Source organism: Lissotriton helveticus, chromosome 10, assembly GCF_964261635.1.
Source record: "Lissotriton helveticus chromosome 10, aLisHel1.1, whole genome shotgun sequence".
Classification (NCBI taxonomy): Eukaryota; Metazoa; Chordata; class Amphibia; order Caudata; family Salamandridae; genus Lissotriton; species Lissotriton helveticus.
Window position 1 is genome coordinate 765,935,626 of NC_136071.1, and position 18,762 is coordinate 765,954,387.

Here is an 18,762-nt window from a genome sequence, read left to right on the forward strand (position 1 = left end):
ATGACAGCTGACTAACCTATTCATTCATTAATGCATGGTGGTTGTGCAGGATAAGGAAGAGAACGTAAACAGAAATGTGGTTAGGAAGGGGAAAAGAAGCTGCCTTGAAGCACAGGACAAAGAAGCCTCATACAACAGGGCAGGAAAAGCCTTCAAGACTCTGCCGGATGGCTCGGATCTTGTTTCTGGGTCAACTTCCCATGGAAGTCTGGGAAACCAATATTTGCAGAAAGACTGTGCCCTATAGACATGCTGAAACCCCCATTCCCAATCAATCCCCTCCTATCCGGCTGAGCCTACTCCACTAAAACGCCAACTCGTGACCGCTCCCGCACGCGGAAACAGACTTCTGAGGCCCACTAAAACCGACACGATGATCCCTCCTCAATCTCTCGCAGGAACCAAAGCACACAGGCCCGGAGTTCAGAGCCACACTAACAAGGATGTGGAGACACAAAAACAAAGACCATCCAGAACGAAAGCAGCAATGTCCGCCAAAGAAGCTTTGGACCTAGCCTCCACTTATGACTCCTCTTTCCTAATGCCCAGGAACTCCAATATCCAAGTGTTCACGGGCTTCGGAAGAGACCTCCCTCCCGCGAAAACTATAAGACCGCCGTCCTTCCTCACCTCCATACCGTGGGCCCCATTAGGAAAACATCTGAACAAAAATAATCCAGCGACTAACTGCATGCTCATTAACAGTAGATCCGCCCCCAAACATACAACGGAATTAGCTGAAACCATCCTATCTCAGAACCATGACATTGCGTTCATCATGGAGACATGGCTAAAGGAGACCTCCCCACCCTTTCTAGACATGCTGGTACCCCCAGGTTTCACCATCATCAACAAAGACAGAAAAGGTCAACGCGGGGGGTGTAGCCATCATACATAAAGTTGACATTGACATCGCTGTAACAGACTCATGCAAATACAGCTCTTTTGAATGTCTATCTGTCTCCATCAAGACTAAGGATAACCGCCCTTTAGTTGTTAACCTTCTCTATCACCCACCTGTCAATTCCCCCACTTTTGGCGAACACCTATCTGACCTGATTGCTCACTGTGCTCTCAAAGACACTAACTTCATAATCCTGGGTGATCTCAACTTACGCTGGAACGAAACCAACAACACATTAATTCAATCTCTCAACAATCTCCTTTTTGATAGTAACATTTCCCAACACTGCTCTGAAGAAACCCACAACAAAGGAGCGACCTTGGATGCCATCATTGCCCATCAAGACGTAATAACGATCGACAACATCCTCCCAGTGGACTGGTCTGATCATCACATGATTTTATTCCGCATCAACCAAAGGGTCCTATCCCTGCCCCCTGCTCAAGATCCCCCCAAATGGTCAGGAAATCTAAACCAAATCCCCCTGGACATCATGGAGGAGAGACTCAAGTTTCTCCTACCCAATGACAAAGATCTCTCCACAAACGACCTCACCTCGCTCTATAACGCAAATTTGGGATCCCTTCTTGACCAACTAGCACCCAAGAAACTAAAAAAAAAAAGCGAGCCACCCCATCCAGATCCTGGTTTGACTCTGACACTAATGAAGAAAGGAGACAACTAAGGGCCGCAGAAAGATGCTGGAGAAACTTTACCTACCATCGTGACAAACTCAGAACTATCCGGAAGAAATACAATAATCACATCAAGAACAAAAAATCTATGTTCTTCTGCTCTGCTCTGGAGAGCGCAAAAAATAGACCTCAGGAACTCTTCAGTATCATTAGACAGTAAACCTCCAAACCAGATACTTACCTGGAACTGGCCTCCATAGAACGATGCGACAACATTTGCCAACTTCTTTGATGATAATATCTCCAAGATCGAGCACTCTCTGGCCACCAACCACTCCCCCCCCACAGCAAACAAGGTGGGGTGCTTGATAGTGCCCCCCTCCCTCTACTAAACCCTGGTCCCTCTTTCAGCCCATTCTAGAAGAAGAGATAGTCAAACTTATCGCCTCCTCTAAACTTTCATCTCACACCCTTGACCCCCTTCCTGCTCAACTCACCAAAAAACTGAAACTCTCCCTTGCCCCACTGTGGTGCAGGGTTATCAACAGCTCCCTAAAAATGGGAGTAGTCCCAGACTGTTTGAAAGTGGGACAAGTCACCCCACTACTAAAAAAACCTGGCCTGGACAAAAATGACTTAAACAACTTCAGACCCGTCTCTAACCTTCCTCTTCTCTCCAAAATCCTAGAAAAATGTGTTCTCCACCAACTAACTCGCCACTTGGACAATACCAGTCTCCTCGACTCACATCAATCGGGATTCAGGAAAGGGTGCAGCACAGAAACTTCAATCCTCAAAGTAATTGATGACCTACACAATTCACTGGACTCAGACCATTGCTCCCTCCTCATTCTCCTAGACCTATTGGCGGCTTTTGACACGGTCGACCACATTCTTCTCCTCAAAGCTCTGGAAGACGGGCCGGACTTGACGACGTGGTCCTTAACTGGTTCTCCTCATTCTTACACAACCGCTCACAAAGTATCAAAATCAGAAGCTCCGAATCCGACCTCCACCCAGTCATAAGGTGAGTACCCCAAGGCTCAGTGCTCTCCCCCCAACACTTTAATATTTACATGGAACTCCTCACCACCCTACTCAGAAAAGCCAACATGCCCTTTCACCTCTACGCTGACAATACACAACTCTACCTGGAAATTTCCTCTTCTAAAGACATCCATAGACTAAATGAAACACTAAAGGAGGTCCAACGTTGGCTGTCAAGCAACCATTTAAAGCTTAACCCAGACAAAACTGAACTGCTTCTTATCTCGAACAAAGAAGAGAACCCACAAATGAACGAATGGCTAAAAGATATTGATGCGCTCAATGGGAACCTCTCCTTGGCTGACTCCGTCAAGTCATTAGGCATCACGCTAGACTCTAAACTTGATCTGACCAAACACATCAAGATTTCGGCCAAGAGTGCCTTCCTTAACTTGAAACTTCTAAACAAAATTAAACCTTTCATTCCATCCAAAGATCTCAAACAAGCCACCCAAGCACTGGTTCTGTCACGACTGGACTATGGAAATGCAATCCTCTCGGGAATACCCAAAACTCACCTTGCTCCTCTGAAAACAACCCTCAACGCGGCAGCCAGAATGGTCACTGGAATAAAGAAATTCGATCACATTTCTCCGGCACTAAAAGAACTCAAGTGCTACCTATATAAATGCAGGCACATTTTAGAACAGCCTGCCTCACCCATAAAGCCCTTCACACAGGCAAACCCGAATATCTGGCATTCAAACTCAGAAAAAAGAGGGTCAGAACAGGACTCTCAGAAGCTCTAACACCCTACTTCTTATCCCACTCAAAGCATAAAAAAACATAAAACCACGGCCAGGTCCTTTGCCGGAAATGCACCCAAAATATGGAACTCTATCCCCCCCCACATTAGAACTATTCCTTACTTCCCGAAATTCAAAAGCCAACTCAAAATCCTTTTCCTCGACCGCTCCCTATCGAACAGATAGGAACCGCTTGGAGTGTTCAAAACGCCTTTGCTCTCCTTTACGATGCGGTTGGCCATCTCTACTTTGACTCGTATCCTGAATGCTTCGCTGACTGTATTATATTTTGCACTGCTCTCTACTTGTTGTAAAGCGCTCCGATACCTTCCGGTCAGGCTAGCGCTATATAAAACTTCTTAAATAAATAAACAATTTACAGTAGGCTGAACTCCAATATGATAGGGTTATAGTTAGTTTATGAATGAGTTTTTGTTGGTAGACCACCATGCAACAGTAAATAAAATCCAACAAACCTATCCTATACAGATAACACCCGTCCCAGAAATGCACACAAATTTGCTCCACTTAAGCCAGGAGTCACTTCGTTTTGAGGAAGGGAATGGGGAGGAAAGATATCTCATGCATAAGGTGGTAACACAACTACAGATTCCACACTGGTGGTAGCAGCATTTGTTTCTGAAAAGAGTAAAAACATGCACTACACCCAGTGGTCAAACTGCATTAAAAGTTCTGTGATGCCAAAGTGATTTTCACATTGCACACACTATGCAAATACTAAATCACAGCAAAGGGGCCTTGATGAACCATGAGGTTTCCAAATGTTGACAGAGATACAAGCTAAAAGCGTCTTGCAGCTACAGATTTCCATGAACCTTACGATGCGGTAGATGCAGGAAAATGCTCATGCTTGTGGTTGGGCTCATGCAAAACAACTAATGATACAGAGGAAGGACAAAACATTGGAAATCCTTCCTCTTGACTCTGAATCGAGCACCATCTTAAAAGAGAAGAATTTCATAATGAACACTACAATATAACTAGAGTACCAAAAAAAAAGCCACTGTTGTATTGCAAAAGTAACATTAAAAGCAATATTATGTAACACGTTTCAATTTTCAAAGTAGTACGTCACTCTTGTCAGCTATGCACAGTGCCTGAAATCACAAAGTTAAAGTACAAATATCACTCACTGATATGGAACGTTGAGTATGCCTTAATTCCAAGGATTTGAATTCCTGACTGCAGATTTCCCCATTAGTCAGCGATAACTGAACCATCCAGTCCCAGCTAACTTATCATTATACTTCTTTCAGTGAGGAGGACACCTCTAGTTTCCTACATGACACGGCTTGAGAGGGAGATTCCATTGGCCTAATTATAACTTACTGTATTGATACAGACAAAAACGAACAGTTCAAGTATAGATCCAACCACTCAGCCCCATTCGTAAAAGGGAGACAGTGAGTCGTACATCCGATGCCACAGAGAGAGAAAAATGCTCATGCTTGTGCGTGCACTCCAGCAAAACAACTAATGATACAGAGGAAGGACAAAACATTGGACATGCTTTATCTTGACACTGAATCGATCGCGATCTTAAAAGGGAAGACTTTAGCAATGAACACTGCACAATATTACTAGAGTACCAACATAAAAAAGCACTGTCATATTGCAAAAATAAAATTGAAAGCAAAATTGTGTAACGTTTCCTTTTTCAAAATAGTATATAGTTATGTCGAAATTGACTTCTTTGCAATAGAAATAAGTGTAAATTTGATTGTGATGAGCAGGAACAATTTCCAGTAGGGTGAGACAGAACATCTGAAGATATATTCAATCCTGCCCACCAGCAATGGAGAAACAAGTCAAAACAAGACTTCAACAAGGTAAAACCCCCACCCCCTTAAAAGGAAGCTCAAAACCAAACAGATACCCTACCAAAAAAGCCCAACTGACGGTCAACATGCAAAAAGGCTTAAAAAAGATGCAAGCAAAAGAGCGGAGGCACGGCGTGGGGGGCAGCACTAACACAACTGTGGCATTAAGAGGACGTGGGAGGGAGGAATGCTTTAGTAAAATGTCAGAAGCTGTGGCGCCGAAGTTGAACTGAGGCAAATACTAACAGAACAGGAAATTAAGAAAAAAAATAGTCCCCGAAAGAACAGATAAAGAACCATACCGTAGTGAGACAGTACTTTGTCCCTGCTGCGTGGGAGGAACAGAAGAGAAAAAGGAGGAACAAAGAGGCAGGACTGACCACTAGCATGCAAGGATTTTTAAACAACACTGACACAGACAAATGAAAAGCAAAGGCAAACAATGGGTGGAGTTGGAAATCCACAATGCATATACAAGAGGTTGTTAAGTGATAGTGCAAGCACTGTCTTCGCTCAACCTAATAAAAAAAAGCAGCTGCGTTTTTTAATACACATATCTTGTATTATAACTGAGGACCGGGGTTCTGAAAACAACAGACACAGAGCGAAGTTCCTGAGACAAGCGTGCTACATCAGCTGAGCTGTAGAACATCCACCTATGTATGCTAAGGTATAGGGTCTGCCACTAAACCCAGTGATCTATGATTTATAATCACGTAGCTTCAGTAGTACAGGAAGGTTTAAGCAGATCTGTCAGTTAACATGACAGGGCTTTTTATTGTATATGGTTTATTAGCCATGCTGATGATATTATTGACATGTATTTGTTTTCCAATTGTGATGCAATTATTGCATCTTAGAGCATGATAGTTTAAATAAACATTGTAATCTCCTTTATCTATTTGTGGACAAGCACGAGTGAGAGAGCAAAAGGGTATGTCCAGTTACCACGAACCCTGAGAGGGTCGAGAGTGTTGTGTTCTGGGGTGCCAAATCACTGGTCTCTCTAGAAAGGTTGGGAGAGCAAGTGAGGATCTATAGCTAGTCTGACTTGGGCTCACTGGCACTAAGGTGGTATGGTGTCTTGGTTCCTACATACTGATGTTCTATGGTCCCAAGCAAAGGTCTGTTCCTGAGCAAAATGCCTGGCAATGACCAATATGTATTATCCATGTAGAGGCATGACACATTGATACAGACTTTTTTTTGCATTACTGCTGGCTAACCCTATCTGATACACTGATGTGATAGTATTGAATGGCATTGATGCCAATTCAATCTTGTCTGATGTAGTCACAATTACACCCCTAATAATATTATTAGCTCAGGAAGATATTGACTGAACATAAGTAGCTCTTAATATAGAAAAGGATGGAGACCCCTGACCTAAATCAATCTTTAACTGTTCTTCCATAGGATATGGTATGAGAAGTAATTTATGTGCCACAGGCGTACTGGCCTTAAATCTAATTTGATGTTGGAAATTGGTAAGCCTAACATTTCTGTGACTATCTCTGGAAATTCTTTACATGTTATACTACCCCCTTCACCCCCAGTAAAAGATCTCTCTATTACAAGGGCTGGTTAATTTTCACTGGAATCAAGTTGTATACAGAGTTCTTTTTGGTGGCTTCTTGCAAGCACACTAGACACATGCTTGGCTACAAACATTTTGCCAGACGTTGCTCTTTCTTTAAAAGAAGTCCAATTGATGTCTAGTTCTTCTAAAAAAATAAAAAATAAAAAAGTCTTACCTGTATACTGTAGTTCTCCTGTATTGACATCTTTCATAGATTTACATGATTGAATATTCCCCAAACTCATGGTAGGAGTCCCACAGTAATAATAACAAGCAGTACTATACATAAGCTTTGAAAGCCATAGAGAAATCAAGTGACATAGGCAAGCGTAATACTGCTTGCCCAACTGTAGCATCAGCTTTCCACGAAGAATCCAAACAATAATATGTGGTGAAGGTATGGACAATAGTCCATGTTGCCGCTCTGCAAATGTCTGGTAACGAAACTCCCCACTAACGACTGTGGACAGAGCCACTTTACTTGTAGAATGCACCATAACCTATTGACAATGGCCTTCCTGCTTTGTCGTGGCAAAAAGTAATGGCTGGAGAAACCCAATGAGCTATACGGTTCCGTGACAAAGCAAAACGTTTTTTGGCAGAGCAAATGATATTAGAAGTTGGTAGGATGTTCTAAAAGTCTTTGTTCCATCTATATAAAACTTTAAACATCATCCGATATCCAGAGAATGTAGAGCTCTTTCAGAACTAGATGATATATTTTTCAAAAATGTCAACACAACTGCTTCATTGAAATGGAAAGAAGATGAAACTTGCTGAATGGATTTTGGATTATCTCTCCATATCACTCTGTCATCCTTGAAATGCAAGAAAAGTTCAGTAACCGTAAAAGCTTGAATCTCGCTTATTTGTTTTGCTGAAGCGAGGGCCAAGAGAAGGGCCATTTTCCACGAGACATATTTTATGTCTGCCTTATGAATAGGTTGAAACGGACTTTGCATGAGCTGTGATACAACTGCATTTAACTGCCAAATCTTCAAAGGAGAAAAGACGATGAAAAGACCTTTCATGAATTCTTTAATTAGCCTATTAGACCATAGAGAGACTTCTACCCTATTTCTGCAAAACCTTGAAATTGAAACCAAATGAACTTTAATCGAAGTATATGCCAAACCTGACTTCACTAGAAGGAGTAGGCAAGGTAGTAACTGTTCTGGGGAGATTTAAAGGGATGTAGATTGTTATTGGCACATCAATAGCAAAACCGTTTCCATTTCACTTTATAGGATTTACTTGAATCATTTGCACAGGACTGCTCAAGAAATGACTTATATTCCTGTGGAATATTCAGCAACCCAAATTCATTGTCGTGAGGAGCCAGGCTGATAAATTGAGCGATCGTATTTGCGAATGGACAATCTGGCCTTTGCTCGTGGAAATGAGGTTCTCCAAGGTTTGAACTGAACGTATGGACATTCTGAAAGAAGCTTTGTGTACCAATATTGCCTTGGCCACGCTGGAGCTATCAGAATGAGGCAGCAGGGTTCTTGCTTCATTTTTCAAATAGCTTTGGAAATGAGAGGGAAAGGAGCAAAAAGTAAGCGAACATTCCTGTCCAGGCTATCAGAAATGTATTTCCACCCAAACTTTTTTTGAGGAAACCTGCTTGCATACATTTAGCCTTTCTTGTTTTGAAGATTTGCAAACAGATCCAGATGTGGGGTTCCCCATTGTTTGAAAATCTGAAGTAACTACTGCTGGTTCATTTCCAAGTCTTGGCACTGTTTCACCATTCTGCTCAGAGAATCTGCCCATTCGTTGTTCACCCAAGGGATGTGCACCACTTGTAATTAAATGCTGTGGGTGAGTCACCATTTCCATAGTCGCTGGGCTTGAGAGGACAGTATCTTCGGTTTTGTTCCTTCATGCTTGGCGAGATAGAACATGATTGTTGTATTGTCTGTCATTACCAAGACAAATGAATTGCGAATTCTGGAAAGGAAGGATTGGAGTCCTAGGAAAACAGCCGACAGCTCCAGAAGAGTGATGTGCATTTTTGTATCTCAAGATGACCATTTTCCATGAATTTCCAGAAGGTGAGCTCTCCAACCTTCCAAGGAAGTGTCTGGCATCATTCTGAAATGGGGTGTACTGTTACGAGTGTTGGGCCCAGAGCGATATTTTCCTTTTCCCCCCGCGACGATATTGCTAGTTTCATATTTGAGATAATTTGATCAATCAATCAAGACACTTGTAAAGCACGCTACTTACCCGTGAGTGTCTCAAGGTGCTGGGGGTGTATGGGGTGGGGGGTGCTGCTACTGATCGAAGAGGAGATCTTGAGGAGTCTTCTGAAGGCCAGTAGGTCTTGGGTCTGCCGCAGGTTGGTTGGGAGGGTGTTCCAGGTCTTGGCGGCGAGGTGGGAGAAGGATCTGCCGGCAGTCGTTCTTCGGATGCAGGGGACTGTGGCGAGGGCGAGGCCGGCAGAGCGAAGCTGGTGGGTGGGGGTGTAGAAGCAGAGTCATCTGTCGAGGTATGCTGGGCCGGTGTTGTGGAGAGCTTTGTGTGCGTGGATGAGGAGCTTCAAGGTTATCTTTTTATTGACAGGGAGCCAGTGCAGGTCTCTCAGGTGGGGCGTTATGTGGCTGCGGAGGGGATGACGAGGATCAGGCGTGCCGAGGCATTCAGGATGCATTGTAGTCGTCTCAGGAACTTGGCCGACGTTCCTGCGTGGAGTGCGTTTCCGTAGTCCAGCCTGCTGGTGACGAGGGCCTGGGTGACTGTTCTTCTAGTTTCGGTGGGGATCCACTCGGAGGGTGTTGAAGCAGGATAAGGATTCAGCGTTGACCTGCTTAGTCATGCAGAGGGTGGAGTCGAGGATGACCCCTAGGTTGTATGTGTGGTCGGTGGGTGTCGGGGCTGTTCCTAGTGTTGTCGGCCACCAGGAGTTGTCCCAGGCTGAAGGGGTGGAGCCGAGGATGAGGAACTCCGTCTTGTCCGAGTTCAGCTTCAGTCAGCTGTTGCTCATCCATTCGGCGACGGCCTTCATTCCTTCATTGAGGTTGGTTTTGGCGGTGTGAGGGTCTTTGGTGAGTGAGAGGATCAGCTGGGTGTCGTCGGCGTAGGAGATGATGTCGTGCTGTTGGGCGACGTGGGCGAGGGGTGCCATGTAGATGTTGAACAGCGTCGGGCTGAGGGAGGAGCCCTGGGGTACGCCGCAGATGATCTCGGTAGCATTGGAGCGGAAGGGGGGGAGGCGGACGCTCTGAGTTCTGCCGGAGAGGAAGGATGTGGTCCAGTCCAGGGCCTTCTCTTGGATCCCGGCGTCGTGTAGGCGTCGTGTAGGCGTGTTCAAAGTGTGCGGCGGCAGACCGTGTCGAAGGCGGCTGACAGGTCCAGGAGGATGAGGGGCGCTGTTTCTCTGTTGTCAAGCAGGGTCCTGATGTCATTGGTGGCGGCAATGAGGGTGGTTTCGGTGCTGTGGTTGCTGCGGAAACCGGACTGGGATGGGTCCAGGATGCTGGTGTCCTTGAGGTAGTGGGTCAGTTGTTTGTTGACAATTTTCTAGGTGACCTTCGCTGGGAACGGGAGCAGGGAGATGGGTCAGAAGTTTTTGAGATCCTTGGGGTCTGCCTTGGGTTTCTTGAGTAAGGCGTTGATCTCGGCGTGCTTCCAGCTTTCCGGGAAGGTTGCTGTCTCGAAGGAGATGTTGATTACTTTTCAGAGATAGGGTGCGATGGCTGTGCTGGCTTTGTTGAAGATGTGGTGAGGGCATGGGTCTAGCGGTGATCCAGAGTGGATGGTGTTCATGATCTCGCTGGTGTCCTTGTCGTTGATGCTGGTCCAGGAGAGCAGGAGGTTGGTGCAAGTGGTGGTCGTGGGGGCGGTGGTTATCGGGGTGGTCGTGGCGTTGAAGCTGTTGTGAATGTCGGCGATCTTGCTGTGGAAGAAGGTGGACAGCGAGTCGCACAGTTCTTGCGAAGGCGGGATGTCGTTGGTGTTGGAGCTGGGGTTGGAGAGTTCCTTGAAAATGTTGAAGAGCTCTTTGCTGTTGTGTGCGTTGTTATCTAGGCGGTCTTTGAATGAGGTCCTCTTGGCGGCTCTGATAAGTTGATGGTGTCTGCGGGTGGCGTTCTTGTGGGCTGCACAGCTGTCCGGTGTTCGTTCGCGGAGCCAGTTCTTCTCTAGTTTTCGGCATGTTCGTTTGGAGGCCTCGAGGTCTTTGGTGAACCACATGGCTTTCTTGCTGGTGTGGCTGTTGGAGGGTGTCTTGAGCAGGGCGAGGGTGCTGGTGCAGTTGTCAATCCATTGTCTGAGGTTGCGGGCGGCGGTGTCCGGGTCGGTGGAGTCGGCAGGTGGGCTCTGGGCCAGGGTGGTGGTTAGCTGGTCTTCAGTGACTTTGCTCCAGCAGCGTCGAGGCATCTGTTGGGTGCGGTGGTGCGTGGTGGGCTTCCTGAAGGTGAAGTGGATGCAGTGGTTGTCAGTCCAGTGGTGTTCGGTGGTGTGGTTGAAGGTGATGTGGGGGCTTGCTGTGAAGATGGGGTCAAGCGTGTGGCGGGCAGTGTGGGTGGCTGTTGTCATGAGCTGTCTGAGTCCAAGGTTGGCAAGGTTGTCGATCAGGGTGGTGGAGTTGGTGTCGTTGTTGTTCTCGAGGTGGAAGTTCAGGTCCCCGAGGAGGATGTAGTCTGTGGAAGCGGGGTCATGTGTGCTGATGAAGTCGGCGATGGAGTCGATGAACTGTGGTCGAGGGGGTCTGTAGACGAGGGTTCCTCTAAGGGTGGTGTTGGGGTCGGTGTGGATCTGGAAGTGCAGGTGTTCTGCGGGGTCCTGAGGGTGTCGTAGGTGTTTGGTGAGACTCTGAGGGTGCTCCTGTGGATGATGGCGATTCCTCCTCCAACGCCGTTGGTGCGGTCTCTGTGGGTGATCTTGTAGCCTTCCGGGATGGCGATGTCGGGAGCTGAGGTGGGTTTCAGCCAGGTCTCCGTCAGGAAGGCGACGTAGCGGGTGTTGAGGAGGTTGAATCTGAGGTAGTTGGGTTTTTTGGTTGGCAGTTTGGCAGGCTGGGTGCTGGTGAAGCTGCAGTTCCAGCAGATAAAGGGTCCTTGGGTGTGCTTCGGGGTGGCCCGGTAGCAGGTGTGTTCTCATCCGGTGTTGAGTGCGTGGAGGGCGCTGGCATCGTAGCGCAGTCGAGTGTTGTGGTGTTTGTGGCGGCCAGGGGTTCTGGCGCTGGGCGCGGTCCAGGTGAGGTCGGGCGCAGACAGGCTTGCCTTCGGCACGCCAGCGGCGCGTCCGCTGCACGCATCCGCTGTGCGGCCATGCAGGGGCCGCCATATAAGGGAGGAGCCGCTGGGAGGCGGGAGCAAATGGGCAGCAAGGGGGGCGGGGCCGCAGGGGGCGCAGCGGCGGGAAGGCGGGAGGGAGCAAAAACGGCAGAGGGAAACAGAAGGCAAGAGGGGTACAGTGGGGAGAAGAGCGCAGAAGTACTAAAGAACACAATAAAACAAAACGGGCACAGTACAAATGCAGTAAGGCAAAACACAGTATAAATACAGTAATGAAGGAAAAACGAGCAGGGCCATGTCTTCAAATGTTCCCTGAGTTTTATCCATTGTGCTCCCAGTTGTTCTGGTAACTGCCTCATGTGCAGACAATTTGAAATTAACACTTACTCACACGTCCGTACAGAAGTGGACTTTTTCCTTAATAAAGAAGCTGTTATTTCCATTATGCGTTTAATTCTTTTCATAGTTGGATATGTTTTGGAGACGTTTGTATTCAGAATTGTTGCCAGGAAAACCAAAGCTCTGGATAGTATAGTATTAGGGATGACTTTTTCTGTTTGTCTTTAGACCTACATTTTTGAACAGCCGAAGATGGGCCAAGGTAGATCTGCTTGCTGAATGGAAAGTGGGCGCTTTGATAAGCCAGTTGTCCAAGTATGGAAACACCTGGTGAGCGTTTCTTCTCAAGAAGTCTACCACAGGAGCCATGTATTTTGTGAACACTCTGGAAGTAGTCTGAATTGGTAATGGCACCCGGTCACTTCGAAGCCCAGAAACTGATGATGATTTATATTTATGGGGATGTAGAAATATGCATCTAGGAGAGCTAGAGACGTCATGTAATCCTCTGTATATAGCAGGAGTAAAATCTCTCATGAAGACAGCACTCTGAAAGGTTGTCTCTATATGCATTTGTTCAACAGACTTCAGATCCATTACTTGTCATCATTTACCAGACTACTTTTTGATTAGGAAGAAATTGGAGTAGAAGTCCTTGTTGCGATATATAAGCGGACTTCCTCTATTGCACCCTTGGAGATAAGTGAGTTTATTTCCTGCTTTTACAGGGTTAGATGATGACGAGACGTCTTGCAAGGAGGAGGATATGGAGGCTTTTGAACAAATTCCAAAATGTAACCATGCTGTATTGCACCTAGCACCTACTTCTCTGAAGTGATGCTCTTCCAACGATCGTAAAATTTGGAGAAATGTTTACCTATATGTTGCCGATGAGAGGCTGAGGTGACCAGTGCCTGGAAATTGTCATGGACATCTAGCAGCATCTTGGGATCTTCTACTGAGGACATCTACGAGTTGGCTGCTGTGAATAGGTGGAAACTGAGGAGGCTCTGTACTGCTATAGTGAGGTGTATTGGGGATAATATCCCTGTTGAAAATAGGGTTGATATCTATAAGCTTGGTAGGAAGCTCTTTGTATGAATTGGGCTCTCCCGCCTCGAAATGCCTACCAATTACAATGCTGTAATGTTCCCAGAGAATGTGTGGTGACAGTGACCGTTTTCATAAATTGAAGGGTATCAACATACTTCCCAAAGAGATTTTCCACATCAATAGGCATATCCAAATTCTTAGCCTGCACTTCCGGTCGAAAGGACTTATACTTTAAACAACCTTGCTGGCAGACCACAGCTGCACCCACCATTTGCCCGAAAGCCATTGAAGATATATCCATTGCTGTATCTATGATTTCGGAGGAAGATCTTTCACCTTCCGGCAGTATTTCTCTAGCTTTTGATATGTTCGACCACATCTGTCTGTCATATCGTCCTAAAATGGGTAGCGCATTAGAAGTTCTAATAGATGTCGCTGCCATCGCTGAAAAACATTTGCTAATATTATCTAGCTGTCTTCCTTCTTTGTCCAGTGGTGCTGAACATGGGGTGGAAGGATTCCTGAACCACCTTTGTGCTGCCTGCATCACCACAGAATCAGGATGAGGATGACCTATCAAACAGGTAGCCGAATTTACAGGCGTTTAATACTTTTATCTAGTTGAGGAACTACTGCTGTAATAGCAGCTTGAGTTTTCATGAGCTTCATTACTTCCTCCCAAATGTAAGCCACAATGGGAATGGATGAAAAAAAATTCTAGCTAAATCTTTGAAATCATAGAGGTAACATTCCGTTTGCTTTACTGGCAAAGGTAAGTCAAACTGCTTAGACGTTGTTAAAAGAGTTCATAAAAACATTCTATGTCCTCTGGAGGAGAGTTAGCTGGTGATGGAGTTGTACCAACAGACAAAGGAGGAAACTAGTCATCCCACTCCTGACTAGAACCTGCTTGAGCCTGAGGAATTTCCCTTTCCTCTGTTTGTTCCTCCAGATCACTCTAAATATAGTAAACTCCAATAGTAGTTGGTGGTAAAGAACAAGTTTCTTACCTTTGGTAACAATATATCTGTAAGAAACACAGGTTAGTTGTAGATTCCTTACCTTAGAATTTCCCCCAGGCATCAGACTGGATCCGGAAAGTTTTTTCATCAGCAGTATCCCTGCGCATCGGAAGGTGGCGTCGGTCGACTCCGCGTTCGTTGTCGGCGACGTGGTCGCCGGGATGACGTCGCGGTAGCTACTTAAGACGCAGCCCTCGCGTGCTGACATCAGTTATGTACACGACTTTCCACGCCACAGTGCACAGCCATGCAAGACATTACCCACTGGTGCACAAAACTAGGGCCCTGAAAGGAAATCCTTAACCCTAGAAGTCAGTTTGCAGAATGGGGAGGATGGGTGGGGTGGTAAGGAATCTATAACTAACCTATGTTTCTTACAGATATATCGCTACCGAAGGTAAGTAACTTGTTCATATGAAAGAAACAGTTAGTGATAGATTCCTTACCTTAGAATAGATACCCCAGCAATACCAACCCAGGAGGTGGGTCTGTGAACTAAGTTCACACCAGAAGGTCCTGGAGAACAGAACGGCCAAAGAAGCCGTCTCTCCGGACTTGGCTGTACAGGCAGTAGTATTTGGTGAACGTGGGCAGCGATGCCCAAGTAGCTGCCTGACAGATGTCATTTAGGGGCACTCCTCGTCCCAAAGCAGTAGTAGCTGAAGTCGCCCTGGTGGAATGGGCGCGCAGCCCCACTGGAGGTTCCTTCTTTGCCAAGGAATAGCAGGCTTTGATGCACAGAATGACCTACCTGGAGATGGTCCATTTGTGCACGGCCCGACCTTTCTTAGCGCCCACGTAACCAACAAAGAGCTGGTCACCCACCCGGAATTGTTTGGTGCGATCCAAGTAGAAGGAAAGCACACATTTTGGATCCGTGGAGCCTATCTTTCTCTTTTGAAGGATGCAGAGGCAAAAAGTAGGTGGGCAAAGTGATGGTTTGGCCAATGTGGAAAGAAGTAACCACCTTGGGAAGAAAGGAAGACCTAGTTCTAAGGACGACCTTGTCCGGATGGACAGCCAGAAAGGGAGGCTTGGAAGAAAGAGCTTGTAGCTCACTCACCCTGCGTGCAGAGGTGAAGGCCACCAGAATAGCAGTTTTCAAAGTGAGAAGTCTGAGAGGACAGTTATACAACGGCTCAAAGGGAGCGCACATAAGATATGTAAGAACCAAGTTCAAGTCCCACTAGGGCATTACCAAGGGAACAGGAGGAAAAAGATGAGTAATGCCCTTAAGGATTCTATTTGCAACAGGGGACTTGAAAAGAGAAGGCTGATCGGGAAGTCTAAGGAAGGCTGAAATGGCAGAGAGGTAGCCATTTAGAGTGCCCTGAGGAGAGCCCAGCTAGCCCAAAGAAAGGAGGAACAAGAGAATCTCAGAAAGAGGGGCGGAAAGGAGATCCACAGCCTTTGCTGTGCACCATGCCTCAAATTTGTTCCATCTGCAGGCGTATACCGTCTTAGTGGAGGGACTCCTGGCTGCCAAGATATCATCACAGACTTGGAAAGGCAGGTCAAACCACGTCAACTACTGCCGCTCAATATCCACGCAAGGTGGTGGAGGTTGGACAGGTTCGGGTGGAGGACCATCCCCTGCTGCTGCGACAGAAGATCCTCCCAAAGAGCCAGTCGGATCGGAGGATCGAGGGCCATGTTGAACAGCTCAGGATACCAGAATGTTCACCCCCTTTTCTGAATCATTTTGTCCACCATAAGTGTGGAAGGGTATACTCAGATGTGAGTCCCTTGCTCATTGCACCATCAGGATTCAAGCAAGCCGGGCCGACGACGCCTGAAATGGCAGAAACCGGTCCCCGGAAGCTTGTTTCCTTCCCAGTATAAGAATTGGCTTGGTAGTTTGGTTTGCCCTGTTCCCATCATGCACTGGGACAGGAACAGACTAATTTGCATATAGCCAAGTTCTGAGCTGGGATGGTGCAGTGAGCTAAAAAACGGTGATGGATCAAGCCCTGATCTTTGGACTGGGTAAGAGTGGTCTGCTTAATTCAGGCACTCTGTTCATCACCACCCCCTTTTCTGAATCATTTTGTCCACCATAAGTGTGGAAGGGTATACTCAGATGTGAGTCCCTTGCTCATTGCACCATCAGGATTCAAGCAAGCCGGGCCGACGACGCCTGAAATGGCAGAAACCGGTCCCCGGAAGCTTGTTTCCTTCCCAGTATAAGAATTGGCTTGGTAGTTTGGTTTGCCCTGTTCCCATCATGCACTGGGACAGGAACAGACTAATTTGCATATAGCCAAGTTCTGAGCTGGGATGGTGCAGTGAGCTAAAAAACGGTGATGGATCAAGCCCTGATCTTTGGACTGGGTAAGAGTGGTCTGCTTAATTCAGGCACTCTGTTCATCACCACCCCCTTTTCTGAATCATTTTGTCCACCATAAGTGTGGAAGGGTATACTCAGATGTGAGTCCCTTGCTCATTGCACCATCAGGATTCAAGCAAGCCGGGCCGACGACGCCTGAAATGGCAGAAACCGGTCCCCGGAAGCTTGTTTCCTTCCCAGTATAAGAATTGGCTTGGTAGTTTGGTTTGCCCTGTTCCCATCATGCACTGGGACAGGAACAGACTAATTTGCATATAGCCAAGTTCTGAGCTGGGATGGTGCAGTGAGCTAAAAAACGGTGATGGATCAAGCCCTGATCTTTGGACTGGGTAAGAGTGGTCTGCTTAATTCAGGCACTCTGTTCATCACCACCCCCTTTTCTGAATCATGCCCAATCTGGAGCCACAAGATTGACTTGGGCCCGGTCGCGCTTGATCTTCTTCAGCACTCTGGGCATAAGTGGAATAGACGGAAAGGCGCATAGAAGACCGCAACTCCACTGACAACGAAAAGCGTCGCCATGCGAGTGCCACCTTGGAAATTCCAACGGGGAGAACTGCTGACATTGCTCGTTCTCTTCTGTGGCAAATAGATCTGACAAAGGCTCTCTCCACTGCTGAAAGAGACCTTGCACCACCTCCGAGTAAAGACGCCATTCGTGATCCATCATGCACCTGTGGCTGATCTCGTCCACCCTGTTTGTTGCAGTACCACATGGGGGTGGTGTCTGTGAACACATGCACTACTCTTCCCCGGACAGAGGGGAGGAATGCTTTGAGTGCAAGACGACTCACCCAAGCTCCAGAAGGTTGATGTGGAGCCCGGACTCCACCGGAGACTAGAGGCCTCTAATCTCCACCTCCCCCATGTGGCGGCTGTAAGGAAGTGGGTTTCTGTTGCAGTAACCCCACCACTTTTTGCCTGATACCTGGGTTCTTACCAATCAGGTACCCAGGGCCTGTGTTCCTTCCCTAAAAACTGTACTAATGCCTAAACCCAATTGGCATCTCTGGCCACATGTCAGCCCCTGGTAAATGGTACCCAGGGCATTGTGACCAAAGAAGACCCCTAAGGACAGCAGCACTTATTGTGCCACCCTTAGGGGCCATGTACCCTGACACACACACACTTCCTTTGCAGGCTGAGTGTCCTGGTGCAGAACTAAACAAAGAGTCGACATGGCACACATCCCTGTGTGCCATACCCACAACTCCACTGCCCTGGCATACATCTGCCACCCCTCAAGCTGGGTGCCCTATGCCAGTGGTGTGGGCACAGCTGCATGAGCCCTGTGCCGCTCCAGTACCCAGGGCCATTCCTGGGCACTGTAAGTGCAGTGATGCCATTAAGAGTATGTGGTGCTGAGAGCTTGTCATTACGAACTCCACAGCACCATAATGGCTTCACTGGATATCAAACTCCTCAGCACAATAAACCCACACTGATGCCAGTGTTAGGTTTAATGTAAAAATGCACTACAGAGGGCATCTTAGAGATGCCCCCTGAAACCTAACCTACAATCCACGTCTTGTCTGCCTGGCTGGAGAGCCCCCGGCTCTCCTGGGCCTGCAACAATGCAGATCCTTGGCGAGGTGCTAGGTATCCTCCCCCAGGATGGGCAGGGGAAGCTTCAAAGGCATTCCAACTTTGTGAGCTTCTCCAGGCCACTGGCTGTACTTGGCAACGGGCCCTCACCAGTTCTGACCCCCACTCTGGCGAGAAGACTGGCGGGAAACCCTACGTCAGGATTAGGGGCTGTGCCAGCCTGTGCCAACTCCACCCCTCACGTGGAGGAGGCGAGGTGAAGCACGACTCTGGGCTACCGCCATCTTGAGGATGGGGAGCCCTAACCACTCACAGCTAGGCTCCTTCCTCCCTCCCCCAGGAGAGGACCAGGTTAGGGGGTGTACCCACCCCAGGACAGGGACCTATTGGTCCCGGCCCTCACCCTACCTGTACCGCCCCTAAATGTAGTATTTAGGGGCACCCTGAACCTTCCTTCCTCA